Source organism: Corvus brachyrhynchos, unplaced genomic scaffold (genome assembly GCF_000691975.1).
Source record: "Corvus brachyrhynchos isolate BGI_N302 unplaced genomic scaffold, ASM69197v1 scaffold100, whole genome shotgun sequence".
Classification (NCBI taxonomy): domain Eukaryota; kingdom Metazoa; phylum Chordata; class Aves; order Passeriformes; family Corvidae; genus Corvus; species Corvus brachyrhynchos.
Window position 1 is genome coordinate 2,202,978 of NW_008236230.1, and position 16,167 is coordinate 2,219,144.

Below are 16,167 nucleotides of genomic sequence, written 5' to 3' on the forward strand. Positions count from 1 at the left end.
AACGCTCGGTGTTTTACGGGCTTGGGGGAGAGAGGGGCAGCGGGGACAGGCGCCCCGCCGGGGGCCCCCCGCCGCCCCGCACACTCAGGCCGGGGGAGAACGCGCGGCTGTGGGCTGCTGGAGCAGGCTTCGTTATTACTCTAATTAATTATGATTATTATTGTTATCGTCATCACCGTCGTCGTTATTTAGGCTTCCACCCGTCGGAGTTTCCCCGAAGAAAGAGCACGGAGGGTCAGGATTAAGCAGGAGCTCCCCAGCCCCAGGCTGGCATCACCGAGGAGTTCCATCCATTCAGGGAACGGGAGGCGGTGGGAGTTGAGCGGCCCCTCGGGACCGCGGCTGAGCTGCTGCTCTCCCCGCCGGCCCGGGCGTAAGAAGGGCTGGGGGCTGCCCGTGAGCCGTGTTCGTCTGCTGCTGGGAGTTTGTGAGACCCCCGGCTTTTGCGTGTAAATCAGTTTCCACCCGTCCTAACTGCAGAGAAAGATCTTTGAGACCAGAGCTCGAGGACAAAACCCCAAAGGTAAAACAAACTCCAAAGGCGTTAACTTTTTATAAAGTACAATATGTTTTGTAGGCAAATCTCTATTTTTTACCCACACCCGGCACTAACTGTACTGTTACTTGTGTAAAATGAAGTCCTAAGGCTCAGGAGGCACACGTGTGCACAAACAGCCTTTTAGAAGGTCAGGCTATCTCCAAAGTTTCCAACTAAAAACAAAAAATCAAGAAGGGAAAACAAAATACAGGCATTGCCCGTTAAATAAATAAAGAGAATTAGAATTCCTCTCAGTTTTATTTTGTAGTCATGACACATAGTAAACAGCATCCTTATAACGACATGTTTTTATAAGTAGGATGAGGTCCACATCTGAGAAGTTTCCAAACTTGGTTCCATACTTTGTGTGTGCGCCACAGCTATTGTCTGGGGTGATTTGCACGGTTGATTGCAAAAATACTACATTATTAAACTTTCCTCCATTCTTTTTCTCATGGAAGAGACAGCAAAAAGCATAGGCAAACAACCCAATGCTTTTTGAAGTAACATACTCCCACTATGGATTTAGCAAGGAGATTTTCTGTTTGTTTTGCATAGGTTGTTTTATTTTTAGCATCAGTCTGGTTGCCAAAAAGCAGCCTCCCAGTGTGAGTGAATACACTGCAGTTCAACTGAGTGTGCAGTCTGGGTCTCTCAGAGGAATGAATGTCAAAGCAGCAGAAACATCACCCAACAGTTTTCTTAGCAGACACTGCTGTGAGGGTGTTCTTGCAACACCTTGACAGAAGAGCTGAACAGCGAGCAGTTCCTCAGAAGTGCTGGATACTCTGAGTACTTGACATTTGTTTGTCACTGGGTTTAGGGCCTTGTAAGAAGAGGAATGAAGAACAAACATCCTGGCTGGTGCCTGCTGTGCTAATGGAAAACATGATGAACACCAGTTTGCCATCAGCTGCTCATCACCAGCTCTGCTGGGAGCTGCCAGGTTTGGCAGACTGTTGGCTAAACATGGTTGCATTCCTTTGCCTTGTCTGCTCCAAGGGAGCTGCTGTGCCACCACTTCAGTTCTTTGAACCAACCAGCCTCAATTTAATGGTGTTAAACCACAGACCGTGGTCCTGAGTTACTCAGCTGAGCTCTGTGGTGCAGCACAGGAAGGAGGAACACGATTGTCCTCTTTCTGGATGTGGCAGCAAAGGTGCTGGTGTCATCTGCTTTCATCATCACTTCCAACCTGCTGGTGTCTAGCAGAGCAGTGGACGGAAATTTTGGGTCTCTCCCAAACACTCTCCTCTTAAGTAACATTCACTGTGATGAAAACAGGTTGCAAGGACTTCCTTACTTATGCCTGGAAGCGAGACCTCCTCATTCACCTGTCTGAGGCTAGTGGGACCTCAAATTAACAGGCTGGAAGGAAGAAAAATGAATAGAATGATGTATAGAATAAGGGTGCTTAGTACTTAAAATATGTTCAAGAACCCCTACCTAAAGTACGACACTGCTACTTTACTTTCTTGAAGTGTTATCTGTTTTATGGTGAGGAAAGCAGAAATTAAGAAACCAGCCCTTACTTCCTCATGTAGGAGCTATCCCAGCTTGCCAAATCATTAACAAGTGTTTCAAGCAGCGAAGGGAAAAAATTGTGCCATTTGCTCATAAGGCAAAACCATTTGGACTACTAGAAATTTCAGAGTAATGTGAAAGGTTTAAGCAAAATAAGGGACAGCAAAAAGAGAAAACAACTGTAAATATTGATAAAAGTTAAGTGATAGGGTAGCAATTAATACACATTTCTTATATGTTCCATAACTCTGGGAGACAGGCCTGCAAAAAGAACTACAGCTTATAGAAAATAAGAAAAAGCAGTTAAGGCAACATGAATCCATATTGCAGGAAAGTAATTACAATCAGGCCATTAACGGCACACAAACTCATATTTTAAGTGGGAATCAATTGCTACCATTTTGAAAGGACTAATTTGAAATCAGGTAAACCTTTAGGACAGATGTTCAGCTACACAACAAATCCTGCCAGATGACATTAGTTAAGGAGGCATTTAGTGTTCTCTGACATGTTTTAAAATGGCTTCTCCTAAAAGAATGGTGCAGCCCAGGTCTCAGGCTTCTAAGTACTATTTACCACACTTGTTATTAAAGAAAATGTTGTGATAAAAGCAGACAAATTTCCTAGTAAAAGAGAGGTAGCATTATTAGCAGCCATGAGGCTTTTTGCATTCCCTGAATTTGGACCAGGTGTGTTTAGGGTTATCAACTATACACAGGATCAACACAGCACTTTCTTTCATTTCCCTGCTTCTTGTTTCACAACAGCCCATCTTGACCCATCCTGCAATCAGCACACACATTTTGCAGAAGCATTTGTATCCTAAGATGATTACTGAAAATGACATTAAAAAAAGGAATGTGAAAATCACTGGTAAGCAATCCATGGTATTGCTTTTCAATTCTCACTATGATTGCATGGGAATGTATTTCTCAGGACTCATTAGATCAGGGATTTTGGCTTGGAGCTGTATTTGACATGGAGCTTGATAAATTGGTCAAGCTGCTTGGACCGATAATTGTCATCATTTGAACAGAAAATTAACATGAAAATATTTGTTTGCAGACACCCAGAGTCAAGTAACTGGAGGATTCTGTGGATACAACCACACAATGTAAAACAGAAACCCATTCAAATACTGTTCATCATTTCTTTTAATGCACTTTTAACATTACCTTCAACTTTCAAACCCAAAGCTAGCAGATTTTCCCGTTAGTCCCAGGGGAAAGTACTCAGCTTTTGGATGTACCTAGTTCAAATATGCCAGATCTCTCCAATTTCCTACTTACATGTTTTCTAAGAAAATCTCCCATGACAATTGCTTGTCAGAAAATGTGAATGAGTCATAACTCCTAAGCCCTATGAAACAATTTACAGGGATTTAGAAATAGGCAGGGATTATCACAGTTCATACACAAAATTAATACCACCTTTTTTGAATGATAGCAGCATTCGTTCAAACAATAGTCTCGCTTTGCTTTGAAAACTATGTAGCTCTTCATCCCAGTTTTAGCAGTCATGTTTCTTGTACAAAAATGCCAGCAAGGATATTAATAGCCTCCTCAATTATTAAAAAAAATAAGATGCTCCCTATCCCATATGAAATTCTAGCTGCTCTGTGTTTCTAGTAAGGATGGTATTTCAGTTTACTGTGTTTATGAGGATGGTCAAACACTGAATGCAAAACTCAGTGGGTCTATACCATTTGAATAGAAATTATTCAAATGTTAGATTATTAGACCTAATTTTCTTCTTTATGCAGGAAAACCAAGCAGCTGTACTTCAAAAAGGCATGCATTTAGATCCATAATGGGAAAGGTACTGAAATGGAAACAAATAGATGGAAGTGATTGCTTTAATTTCCAAATTTTACATACAAAGATTTAAATGCAATTTCTACAGGATGCCCAGCAAGCAAAACCCTTTAGAGCTTTGAGTCTCTCAGACAGCACTTTTAGAGATGTCTGCTGTGTAGTTTTTCTTGTGTCCTAGCAGATTTTCATCTGATGTTCCTAATGAGATTTCTTTAAATACATGAAAATAACACTTACTCAGTTTTCCTGAGCTACAGCAACATCTGTGTTTCCTACAATGATAGCCTTTTCAATTTCTAATACCAAGACTTTGGCAGTAAGGCAAGGTATGTCCCTTCATTTGGGTGAAATGCTGACCTCCTTGAAAGTGGAGTTCTGTCATTGATTTCAGTAGGTCAAAGATTTCCCTGCATCTGGTATAAAATCAAGGGCATTTTTCATGACAAGTAAATATATGGTAATGGCACAAAGTTTCTAAATTCAGAATGGAATTGCCATTAACCGTGACAAAACCATGTTGCACAAAAGCTTTCCATTCACTAAGATTTCTGAAGTATTGCTTTGATCTTGTGGTTCATAAAGTTTTCAAGATTGGTTTAATACCTTTGGTGTTTATAAGGTATTTATCTAAACTTTTTATATTCATGTGATACACTGAAATTCTTAAGCCATTTATCAGCCTTTTAATCAGTAAATTATATGATGATAAAAACCCCCTCCCATATACGTGTTATCATCCTGCCTTCCTTATAGACTGTTGTTGCATTTCAATAATTTAACTCAAATAAACAGTCTCTGAAAAGGAAAAGTTCCGATTACCAATGAGAAAAAATGGTTTCAGCTTCCAAAGTGTATTCACAGCATAGGAGTTGAAAAGGGTTTTGTTTTATGGGTTTTGTTTGTTTTAATGTGGATCTCCAGAAAGTTGCAGAACCGCATCTCTTTCAAAAGTTTCTGATGAACACTAGGATCCGGATTCTCACATGTGAAACCTCTATGTTTATGTGGGATTTTGTTTGGTTGTTTTGGGGGTTGTTTTCAATCTAGGAAAAGTATAATTTGAGCAAATTCTTGCCCTATATTATGCTAGTATAATACTGCTTTGGACTTCAGTGAGGAAGAACCTCAATCTTATCCCAAGTAGGTTGATATAAGGGCATTCTACCCCCAGAACTATTGCTAAGGTATTAAAATAATTAACTTTTTTTCTTGCCTTCTTTCTTAAGTTGCTGGATTTTGCTCCTGCCCTGCCACCTAGCAGCCTGCCTTTGGAAAACAAAACCCAATGTCTTCTTAAAATTCTGTAAGGAAACTTATTCAGACAGAAGATGTTTACCTCTTGTCTAAGGACACTCAGAAATTCCAAATGCTTGACATACCCTCCAAAATTAATTACTGGAAAGGATATAAAACATGACAAAACAACACATCTCTAGATCACCTTTCTGAGTTGTTAGCACATGAACATTAGATGACTGAATCATTAGATTCGCCCCCTCCTCCTTTTTTCCCCCCTCTACAGTATTAGATTTTTTTGCTCATTGGAAATGCGGCATGAAAATGGAAAACAACGTGAACTTGTGCCCACATTAATTCTGTTTTGTCTTTTTGTGTTTGCTTTTGTTACAAGCAGCAAGGCGCGTAGCTCACTCAAAATCAATAGTGGCATGAACTCATTTGGTCTCTCCCAGGACAGCAGAATTTGCCAGCTGGTCAGAAGGACCTTCATGACGTCGGCTGGCAAAACCTTGCTGGTCTTTAGAGTTGTGTTTGACGTGGCACAACGGAATGCTAACCTGACCTCATCAGCTCAGATACCTCCCTGTCCTTTGGGAAAACAGAGTTGTGCAATGTAGCCTGTTCTAATAACTCCTGGCAAATGCAGGCCAACCTTTTCAGTCCAGCAGCCACAGCTGGGTAAGTTGTACGTCAGTCCCATTTCTTGGGTTAAAATGGGAATAGGCTTCCAAGCAATCTTGTTGTATAAACACTACATTAAAATTTGTTGGCTTCAATGTGTGTTTTTTCACACTGTCAAAAAGGGAATAAATTCAACCGTCTCTCTGAATTTTCCAAGACTGCCTCAGTTTTACTGTTCTCAATTGCTCAGCTATGATACCAGATAGCAAAACAGGTATCTGATAGCATATATCCTGTAAAAGAGAAAGAATGTTTATCACAGTCATTTATATCGATCCTCATGACTTATGAACATCATCACTTCAGTTGATGTATATATAAACCAGCGACTAGGAATCTGTAACACAATACAGTACTGCTAAAAGCACACAAGGAGACTTCAGAGTTGAATTTCAGTGAATAAAATAGATTATGTAGTGGACTGAATAAAGAGAGATCTGCTTTTCTAAAAGATGTTAATAATTTTTACAGTAGGAAAGAAAAAAGATCAGAAATACATGTTGCTTTAATATTAGTGTACCATTCTAATAAGTGATCCTGTACTTGAAAACTGTCAAGTGCATGAACAAGAAACAGGACTGCATGATAGAGCCTAACCCTGGAAAAGCAAAGAACTGGCACAATAGCTGTCATTAACAGTATACAAATAAAAATTGCTGAAATAGCCATCTATGAATGCAGGGATGCTTAGTCCTGCATCACCAGAAATAAAAATAGAAAGAGAGTTTTCTGTTTCATTGACTATAAAAACAGTTAAAGTCCCACAGTCCCAGTGAGTTATTGTCACTGCTTTTCAATTTCATCTGATTGCAAATACATTCCTCTCCAGCAACAAAATGAAAAATTGAAATAACATGTAAAAGATTACCTGTCCTGCAAATGGAAGCAGTGTTATCTAATGCTTTAAAATCAGAAAACATTCTAAAGCCAGGACTTTGTATTTGAAGCAAATCAGAATTGAAGCCTTTCAAGACAAGGCACACATGATCCTGTCAGGGTAGTAATCTAACAAACGTGAAGGGGTGCATTAGCACACTTCAGGAGGTGACCTGGTGCAGCCTGGGGTGGGGAGAAGAGAAGGCAGGAATCGCTGGTTAAAGGATGAAAGAGGAGGAGGAGGTGTGTGAACGTGAAGTCAGGGTTGCTGCTGCACCTGTCACATAAAAGTTATTATTATTATTATTATTACTATTTGCAAAGAGTTGTTGAACAAACTGCAGCGATGCTGGTGGTCAGGTGAAATAATTGGACCTAAGCTTACAAATAATTTTAGCAAGTATTTAGTTCTAAGTGTCTCTGTACATGATTTCAGCAAAGTCACTGCTCTGCAGGACTGGGGGACGTGTTCCCCCAAGCTGATGTTATAAAATGTTATAAGCATTGTAAAATATAAACCTAATTGGGTAGATGGTAATAAGTGGAGCTACTGAAGTTCTATGCTTACTTTCATGCACAAATTCATGTCTGCTACTGCTCCTTCAAGAACCCATAGCAAATTCTCTGAAGACATGAACCTAGTCCAAGTTTGTGCTAAACTACAGCAGTCTAAAACACAGATACGTATAAACCTTGTCCTGCAAACTCAGGTAAATAAAATACACTTTGTCTACTCTTTTTTAGTGCCCGCATTTCAATGGGCAATATGCTGCATTTCATCAAATCAATGTATCACTACTTTTTTTCTAAAGAGTAGAACAGAGCCTAGTATTAATTATCCACAAAAAAAATCCATTTTAAAAGAATGATGGGAATACAGATTCAAGCATCAATACACTAAAAATTGCCTGAAGTCATATTGCCTTTATAACCTTAATGCAGCTCTTTTTTTATTTTTTTGAGCCCATCATTTAGGTTACAGCCTTTAATTATGCATTTTTAGGCCATTTTTCTTTCAGGACTGTCTCGTTAAGCACACAAGATAGACAGCTACTCAATGGTGTTGTCATTGCTTTCCTCCACATTGCTCAAAGTGTAGCTGCAGGCCTGACTTACTGAACAGTATTCCAGTCCTGCTCTGGAGATGTGATGGGTTTTCCTCACGGGATCCTCCATTGTGCTCAGCACTACAGTACCTTCAAGTGCTTCAGAAACAGGAGACTTCTGTGAGATGAAGTATTCCTGATTTTTAGCATTAGAGAGCTGAGCTGCGGAGAGGTGAACGTAAAAAGTGTCCTTTTATTCTAAGTGCTCATTTTGGAAGTGTGCAACTTGACTTTTGAAATTGCTTATGAGAATAGAAGATTTTTCATGGACTCAGTACATCACTCCTTTTGATTTCAGCTGTAACGCAGTACCTCTGAAATCTGACTGCTTGGGTTATTGGGGTAGAAAGTTATCAATATGCATTAGGTAGCCAAGTTAGTTTGAGCAATTTGCATAGAACTGCCAGGTGCTTTATGTGAGGAGCAGCAGCAAAATTTAGTCCCTTCAGGCTGGAAAATCACTTGCTTCTGTGGCAGGACCATCCTTTTGCTTCCTGCATTCTTTGTAATTTGAAGAAAATGAAGTCCAAGTCCTCCAGCCATGAAAGTAGTATGTGATCATGGCATTAAAACCTTACTAAAGAATGTTATCATGATTCATATCACCACGAATTGGAATTGCAACCTTAATAAAGTTCTTTTAGACTTTTTCTTCCTACTGACTTGGCACAATTCAGAGCAGTTCCTTTTACAAGCCATCTGCAGATAATACATAGTTCAATACATTTTCATACAGTAAATATTTAAGAATAAGTTTAGCAAAATATGTTTCCTTTGCTGGTATCTGGACTACTAATCTGCTGTAACTCTGCTTCTGTCTCCATTTTCATATCCAACTAAAACAAAAAGACAAATCCCACATGTCTCCTATTTCTTTTCACTCCCAAACTGAGGAGACATTTAAAGGCTGCTACTTCCGTGATTCAGTACATCTTTTCTAATGTCTCTGTAATATGATAGACTGTGAATGCAACCTAATGGTGCCAAAACTGAGTTGTTTATCTTTTTACTCAGTGAAGCAGAAGGACTCCCTTCAGTTTGAAAATACTTCAAGAACAAGTCACACTGTAAGGAGTTCAAAAACAATTCAGTTGAAAGAAGACACTTTGTTTTCAAAATAAAGATGTTCTTGAAGAAGTGGTGCCATTCACACCCGGCTCTGTCTCCCATCCAAGAAACAGAAGTGCATGAGCACAGTTAAAGTGAACAGAAAGTTTCCACTGCTCTACGTTACTCTCTTCCCAACAGCAGTAAGTAGATCACTGTCCACTCATCCCACTGGACTTGTTCCTTTGATTTCTGGTAGTTAATATCCCTCTCCCCTACATACCACTATTTCCTAATCAGATAAGCAGTGCTACCCAGACCCTTTCCATCTGAGCATTTAACTTGGAAATCTAAGGATAACTCAACAAGACCAAGATTAGCCAGACCAGTCTTAGGGAGACAATATTTTGAGCCCTTAGTTATCTTATGAATTATTAATCAGGCTGGTGACACGAGGAGGAGCGACTTAACAACCAAGGGGGGATTAATGAACAAGTTTTAAGAGCAATGGATTAATTTTCATTGTGAATATTGAATGGATTCAGTGATTAAAAAAACTAAATTACCTCGAAGACCTATTTCAAGAGTAATTTTCTCTCCTTTGCAGTTTTCCTTTTTTACCCATTGTCCTTGAAAATTGCATTTAATTTCACTTAATTTTATATGCTGTTTTCTAGTTATCCTGGCAAATGAAGAAAAAATGGCATTTCTTATTTCTCCCATGGGAAGGATGCATTCACTCCCCAACAGAAATCTCTTCCTTCTCACTCCAAGAGCAAAAAGTTTACCTTGGCCAAATGCAGAGTATTTTATTTAACTGTGAAGCCTGTCTTACTTTAAAATTTGAAGATTAATGACTCTGTGCAAAATTCTATGTCTCTTTCCTGCCATATGTTCAGGGGGGTGTCTTATCACTATGGTTAACATCTGAATCCATGTAGTCATCATTTCTTGATTCATGTTACAGAACAGGAAGACCCATAAAGTTTTGTCACTTGGCTGCAACAAGATGCAAATTGCCTTCTTTATTTTTCACATTTAAGTGGGACAGATAAAAGCAGTGAGGTGGTCACCTTTCAGTATGTTCTGCACAGAGCTCCAGGCAACCAGTGAAGTCTGAAAGTTTTTTTTGAGATATCATGTCTTTACACTGATCCAATTTTTGCTGTTTGCTTGATTTAATGGATGATGCAGTTTCTTGTCTGGATTTTTTGCCTAAAACAAAAATCTGGGTATGTAGAAAGGTTTGCCTGTTCCTTAATGTGTTCCCAAACAAAGCAGCAACTTTAGGAAGAATACAAAGACCTCAGAGTCATTCTGGACAAAAAAAAAACACCTAAAAACCCAGAAGCAGACTAGAACAGTCTGCTTGCATAACAACTGTGCACGCCTCCCAGGAAAGGTGCCTGGGAGACTTCCAGTCTTAAAAATCATGGGGACCAGAGGAAAAAGATAACCTCTTGTGTGTAGTTATGGCTTCAACTCACATACACATACACACTTCTATGTTTATACTCTTATCTGTGCTCCTGGGTTCTCATATACTCTCATGTGTTTATAGTCATATGTATGTGTGTATTTACATTAACTTGATGGTTAACCTTCACATAGCCTTTTAAATACCTCCTGAACAAGACTTGCTTCCATTGATCCTATAAGCCAGTTTAACATTGGCACAGCTGAAAGGTGAGGGCAGGGAAAATATTTTTTGTGCACATCTAGACTGAAACTTTGAATCTTGCTCAAATGAATGAAATGTACAATTCTAATTTTAAACTTTTGATGATGCCACACTGGTCCCTAAACCTTACCAGGGAACGTAGTTTTGGTTTGCTTGTGGGTTTGGGTCTTTTTTTTAATCTTTGGTTATTTTAAATTACTACACAGTATCTGTTGCTTGATTTCATAGATAATATTAGAGAGAAATCATGAATCCAGGCACTCCAGTAACCACTTTTTGAGAACCTGTGTGCAGGCAGGGTGGCTGCTCACCGCCCAGTCAGAGAAACAGGCTTTCAGCTGGCGGAGAGAACAGGCTCCTCTCCCTGTGGCTTTCTTCCTCTTCTGGCACCATCTCCAGCTTCTCTGTGCTTGAAACGAGTCACCACATGACTCTGATGTTGCATTGCAAAAGGGTGATTGAAATTTTACTGTGCTAAACTTGCAGGGCCAAACTTTGGTATTCATCCTCAGTGGAAACAGCTACAGCCAGCCCCACACAAGATTGGTGGGAAGTGCAGCACAGGACCTTTTATGATTTGGGGGTGTCACAGTGTGGGAACCTAGAATGCAGAGAATATTTCTCTGCCTGTTTTGAAAGGTTTTACCCCCCTGGACAGTACTGGTTTTGACCTTTGTCCATGGGAAAATTTGCCTAGCCTCTGGGAAGAATTTGAATCTACAATGGTGTGAATTAGGTGATAGAATACTATGTGAGATTATCACAGGGTGAAAAATTTAGAGTTTTTTGGTCTATTTGCATAGTAAATAGATAGAAGTAGAAAACCTCAAAATGGAGGACAAGTTGTAGTTAAAAGCTTCTTTCTCCTTGTTCACTACCTCCATATTTTGCAGCAATAGTGGTTTGGGATGATTGGATACAGAATTCTGCAGTTCCTGTCTACGTGATTTAGGAACTTGTTGGACATTGGTAAAAAAGTGAAAATAACTTGTGTTATAAGCTTTCATTGGGTAATTTACCTTTAAAAAGGGTCTGAGATCTTGGTAAGTTGTCTTCTTGCTGCATTCTCTGCTCTGTGCTACGTCTAGGCCACGCCAGTGGCTTGTACTCCTTAGATAAGAATTAATAAACACCTGTCTGGAGACTGAGAACCATGAAGTTCCATTCGCCTCCTTTTTTCTCCTGGCAAAAATCTGAACGTCTCCCCCATCAGGGAAGACAACAATTAATAATGTGGACAGCGTTATCAGAGAAACAGTTTAGTGGGAGAAAAATGCCAGTGGCCTTGCAGTCCCAATACTTATTAATAATATGCAGTAACACACACAAAAAAATGAACAAAAACAGGTACAAGAAATATTACTGATTTATTGGTGGGAATGGCAAATCCTCTCCTTGAAGCAGCCTGGAAGCTTGAGCTGTGACTGTAAAGAAGTACTCTGCACTGGTCTTAAGAGAAAATGCACCCGACTCTTAAATTTCTGTGCTGCCTTTTTTGGGTTTTTTTTAAGGTGTGGACAGGAAGGAATGCTTAGATTTATTTTCTCTTTGCATTGCATTCTGTATCTTCATGATGGTGTATTAAAGTAAATGTGTGATCTGCTGCAATCCCAGGAGCAGCACTAATGTTACTAGAAATAAAATGTTCTAAGGATATTATCAAGACAATTTCTGCAGGGACAGTTAATATCCTCTAGCACACCAACTCATATAACTAGAAAACTTATGTACAGATTGAGAACAGAACTGCTCCAAGGAGTTTAACATGATTGTGTTAATTGGTTAGTCAGTTTGAGGGGAAATGGTGCCTGTTATCTGTCACACCAGGAGAGCAGACGTTAGCAATGGAAAATGCATCATTTTCCCCATTTGTTATGGGACAAGGAGAAGGACACATATTTATTGCCCATAGAAGGTCGAGATGGGTGTGGAAGCATTCCCTAGGATGTTTCCCAGAAGATGAAGGGGCAACCAGGGGAACATGGCCACAGTTTGTTACCTACTGCAAGGAAGTGTGAATAGAAAACAGACTACATGTTCCTCGTATTAGCCATAATGCGAGGGACAATTGATTTGTTTAGGAGGAAAGAGAAAGTGCATGTAAATTCCCCAGTCTTATGCAGGGCCCTCACAAAACCTGATCCTTGGGAGGCAAGTGGAAGTGATGACCCTGCTTGAAAATAGATGAAACACACTCGTGCTCCCCAGAACCTTGTTGGACGAATTATCCCTCTCAATTCTTCTACCACTGTAATACCGCAAACCTGAGTGAGTATGATATTTCCCAGATTACAGGGGGGTTTAAATCCAAGAAAAACAGATCAGATGGTTGACTGTTTGGGGGTTTTTAATGGCATTTTAAATCAAATCCAACAATGTGGTCCATGGTTAGCATTCACTAATCTTCCTGGCTTGAACGGCTGCTTTGGGGAGTAGCTTGGCAGAGTCTGTAAGCCCCTTGAAGAACAAGTCTGAGTGGGACCTTTTTAACAGTCCATCACTGCTCTGAATATAGGGACTCAAGTGTGTAAAAAACAGGGTATAAAGCTCACTGTCCACATCTCCACCATCTTTCCACTTTCCTCCATGAAAGGAAACCCGGTTGACACTGATCAAGTAAATTGCTGATTTTCAGTCTTACGCATTTTATTAATTTTAGATGAACACAGCACCAGAGGTACCTGTTTGTTTCTGTTTTGCCAAGTACTAATTATAATAGCCAAGGCTAAAAGATTTAGACAACTTCCCTCCTTCTCTTCTGCAGTCAACACTATTTTAGAAAGAAAACACAGTGACTGAAAATATTTTGATTCATCTTAAAAACACAAACCAATTTCAGGCTGTGACAAATACTTGTTTAGATTTGATTTAATGAAACTCTAAATATTTTAATAATGTTGGGTTTTAAATCAGAAAATCCTGCAGTTAAGAATGTTCTTCCATAGTGAAAAAAAGTGCACGCAAGCAGCAGCTGGGCTTCACAAAAAGAGATACTGTACATAATGTGAATATCAGACTTTTCTTTCCAAAGTCAGTCATTTTATACAAAATCAGAATCAAGTTTCACCAGTCCCTGGAAGTATTTGAGAGATCCTTCCATATTCCAACCTATTACCACAGGTTGCCTCACAGCAATCCTTTCCTCTTTACTATATCCTGTAATTGTCTTTAAACATGCAGAAACTGAATTGCCATAAAACTGCATTACCCTGTCATGGGTTTGAAATCCTTGGGAAAATTGATAGCTTTACATCTTAAATTATTTAAGGTTTAAAAGTTTTTTGTTTTAGTTTGTTTTTTTTTTTTACACTATAAAGAAATCCTATACCAAATTACTCCTAAAACTTAACAACCACTATTAAAATCTCAGCATTAACCAACAATTAGCATACACACACACACACACACACACACATATATGTGATTTATGTCTCATTTAAAGATAGGGAAATTCTGTATGTTACAGCACAGACTACTGGACTTCTAAGTGGGCTTTTTAAATGCAGTTCGGTATCTTCAGGGAGTTCTCTAAAACACACTCTATAATAGGATAGCCAATAACTATGACTAAGAGTGGGTTAAAATTAATTGCCTGACATATGAACCAAAGTGACTGAACAGTGATGTGAATCCTTCAGTGCTCCACTGTGCTGCAGTGAACTACACTCCTGCCGGAATCCATAAAATACTGACTTAACACTGAATATGCAACCATGAATGAATTTTGACTCTCTTGACCCTTCCCCGATATATTTTTTCCCTCATTTCTCTTCCCATCCATTAATACCCCCAGCAGAAAGCATAAATTGTATTAGCATAGAGAAACTCATTAAAAAGCCCCAGCACACCCCACAAAAGCAGCCCCCCTCCAAAAAAAAATCAAATCAAACAAATAAAAACCCCTCTGCATGCTGCTTTGAGCATAGCTGATATTTTCTGCCCGACTCTCTGGGCTTATTGATCAGAGGCTTGAACTTTTCACCCCTTTAGTAGCACAGGCTTTCTGATCGCCGCAGTGCGAGGCTCGTCTGCCCACAGAGGCTTCTGCTTGCGGGTGTGATAATAACTGACATTAATCAAGTAGCTCCTTCCCCATTAGCGTTTGCACGCTTTAAATTAGAAGGCTACTGTGATTACACGGCCTTTTTTGATTCATAATAATCCAATCAATCTGATTTATCCAGGCAGTGCAGAATTCAGCCCTCCCCCACAGCGTTAAGGAGCCAGTGACCTCCGGAGATGCAGCTTCCCCTCGGTCGCACGCGATGCAGGGCACAAGCCACCGAGCTGGGAGCCGCAGCAGCACTGTCCCGGTGTCACTGCAGCACACGGGCACTTGGAAAGCACGTGCCCTGGCACAACGGGGGCTGAGTCAGCCTAAGGAGCCAGAAGCTCTGGAATAGTGACTGTGCCGGGTACAAAACCAGCAACTACTCAGAAAGTTGCTTGGTGTCATTTTAAATTAAATTGGAAGTCATGAAGCCAGGGGACAGGCAAAAGAAACAGTACAGTGTGGAGGGCTGTGAGCCCTTGGCACAAGAGCTCTCTGCACTCCCTTGGAGGAGAGAGGCCTGGGGCCAAAAAGACTCTCCCCAGACATAAGCAACCTTCCTGGGTCATGGTGACAAAGTGAACCACCCCCAGCATGCCGTGTTTCTATATGGTAATACCTTGTACCCAGTTGGCTGGTTGGTTTCTACCCCACCCCCTGCCTTTCCCATAAAAAGCCCCTGTTTCTGCTCTTGAGGAGGTTTTCCCTTCACAGGGGCTGCTGGGCAATAGAAACTACTTCTGTAGAATAGCGAAATGCGGCTCCTGTCTCTCTGTCCCTGAGTTTCCCTTGGGTGACTTCACAAAGAGCTGAAAAATCGCTACACTTGCTGAAATCCCCTGCTGCCCAGGGAGGCCTGCCACCACCCCTGGAAGAGCTGTTCTTTGCAGGATGCTCTCTCTAGGAAGGTTGCGGCACACCGGTGCTGACCAGTGTCAGCACTATCGGAGGAAGGCGGAAAAGCCAGATTTTTTGTGCATGCTTTGTGTGAAATATACAATGTACAGAACGAGCGGTGAGACAACACAGCACTTCCGAGGCAGGTCCTACTCTTGTGCAGGGCCTGCTTACCTGAGACTGTCAGGAGATGCGCCCTGGCGCAGTGCAGCCCCTCAATGCCTGCGGGGCCTGCATCAGCCTGCAGGGCTGCTCGGGAATCAGAAAACGGTTTGGGTTGGAAGGGACAGTAAAGATCATCCAGTTCCATCCCCTCTGCCATAGGCAGGGACACCTTCCACTAGACCAAGTTGCTCAAAGCCCCATCCAACCTGGCCTTGAACACTTCCAGGGGAAGGGCATCCACAACTTCTCTGGAAAACCTGTTCCAGTGCCTCACCACCCTCACAATAAAGAACTTCTTCTTAGTATCTAATCTACCCCTCCTCTCTTTCAGTTTGAAGCCATTGCTCCCCGTCCTGTCACTCCAGGCTCTTGGAAAAGGTCCCTCTCCAGCCTGTGTGCTCCCTCCGGGCACTGAAGCACCCTCGTGCTTTAACCACCGCGCACTCAGCAGCTGCACACCCGGCCCCTGCGGGGTCGGTGCCCGATCCGTGCCGGGGCTGCTCAGAGCCCGCAGGGACCGAGAGCCCCGAGCGGCCACCGGCGCTGGG

The 16,167-nt window shown here is 41.0% G+C and overlaps 1 long non-coding RNA gene across 2 annotated transcripts; it reads left to right on the top strand.

The window, feature by feature from the left end:
* Nucleotides 1–6: 6 nt before the first annotated feature.
* Nucleotides 7–10,628, top strand: LOC108449793. 2 transcript variants are annotated; one of them, XR_001866091.1, is made up of 4 exons: nt 7–523; nt 2,830–5,793; nt 8,793–9,028; nt 9,503–10,628. It is a non-coding gene; the product is annotated as an uncharacterized LOC108449793 (long non-coding RNA). The 2 variants fall into 2 exon arrangements; XR_001866090.1 differs by having other exon boundaries at nt 7–5,793.
* Nucleotides 10,629–16,167: the final 5,539 nt, after the last annotated feature.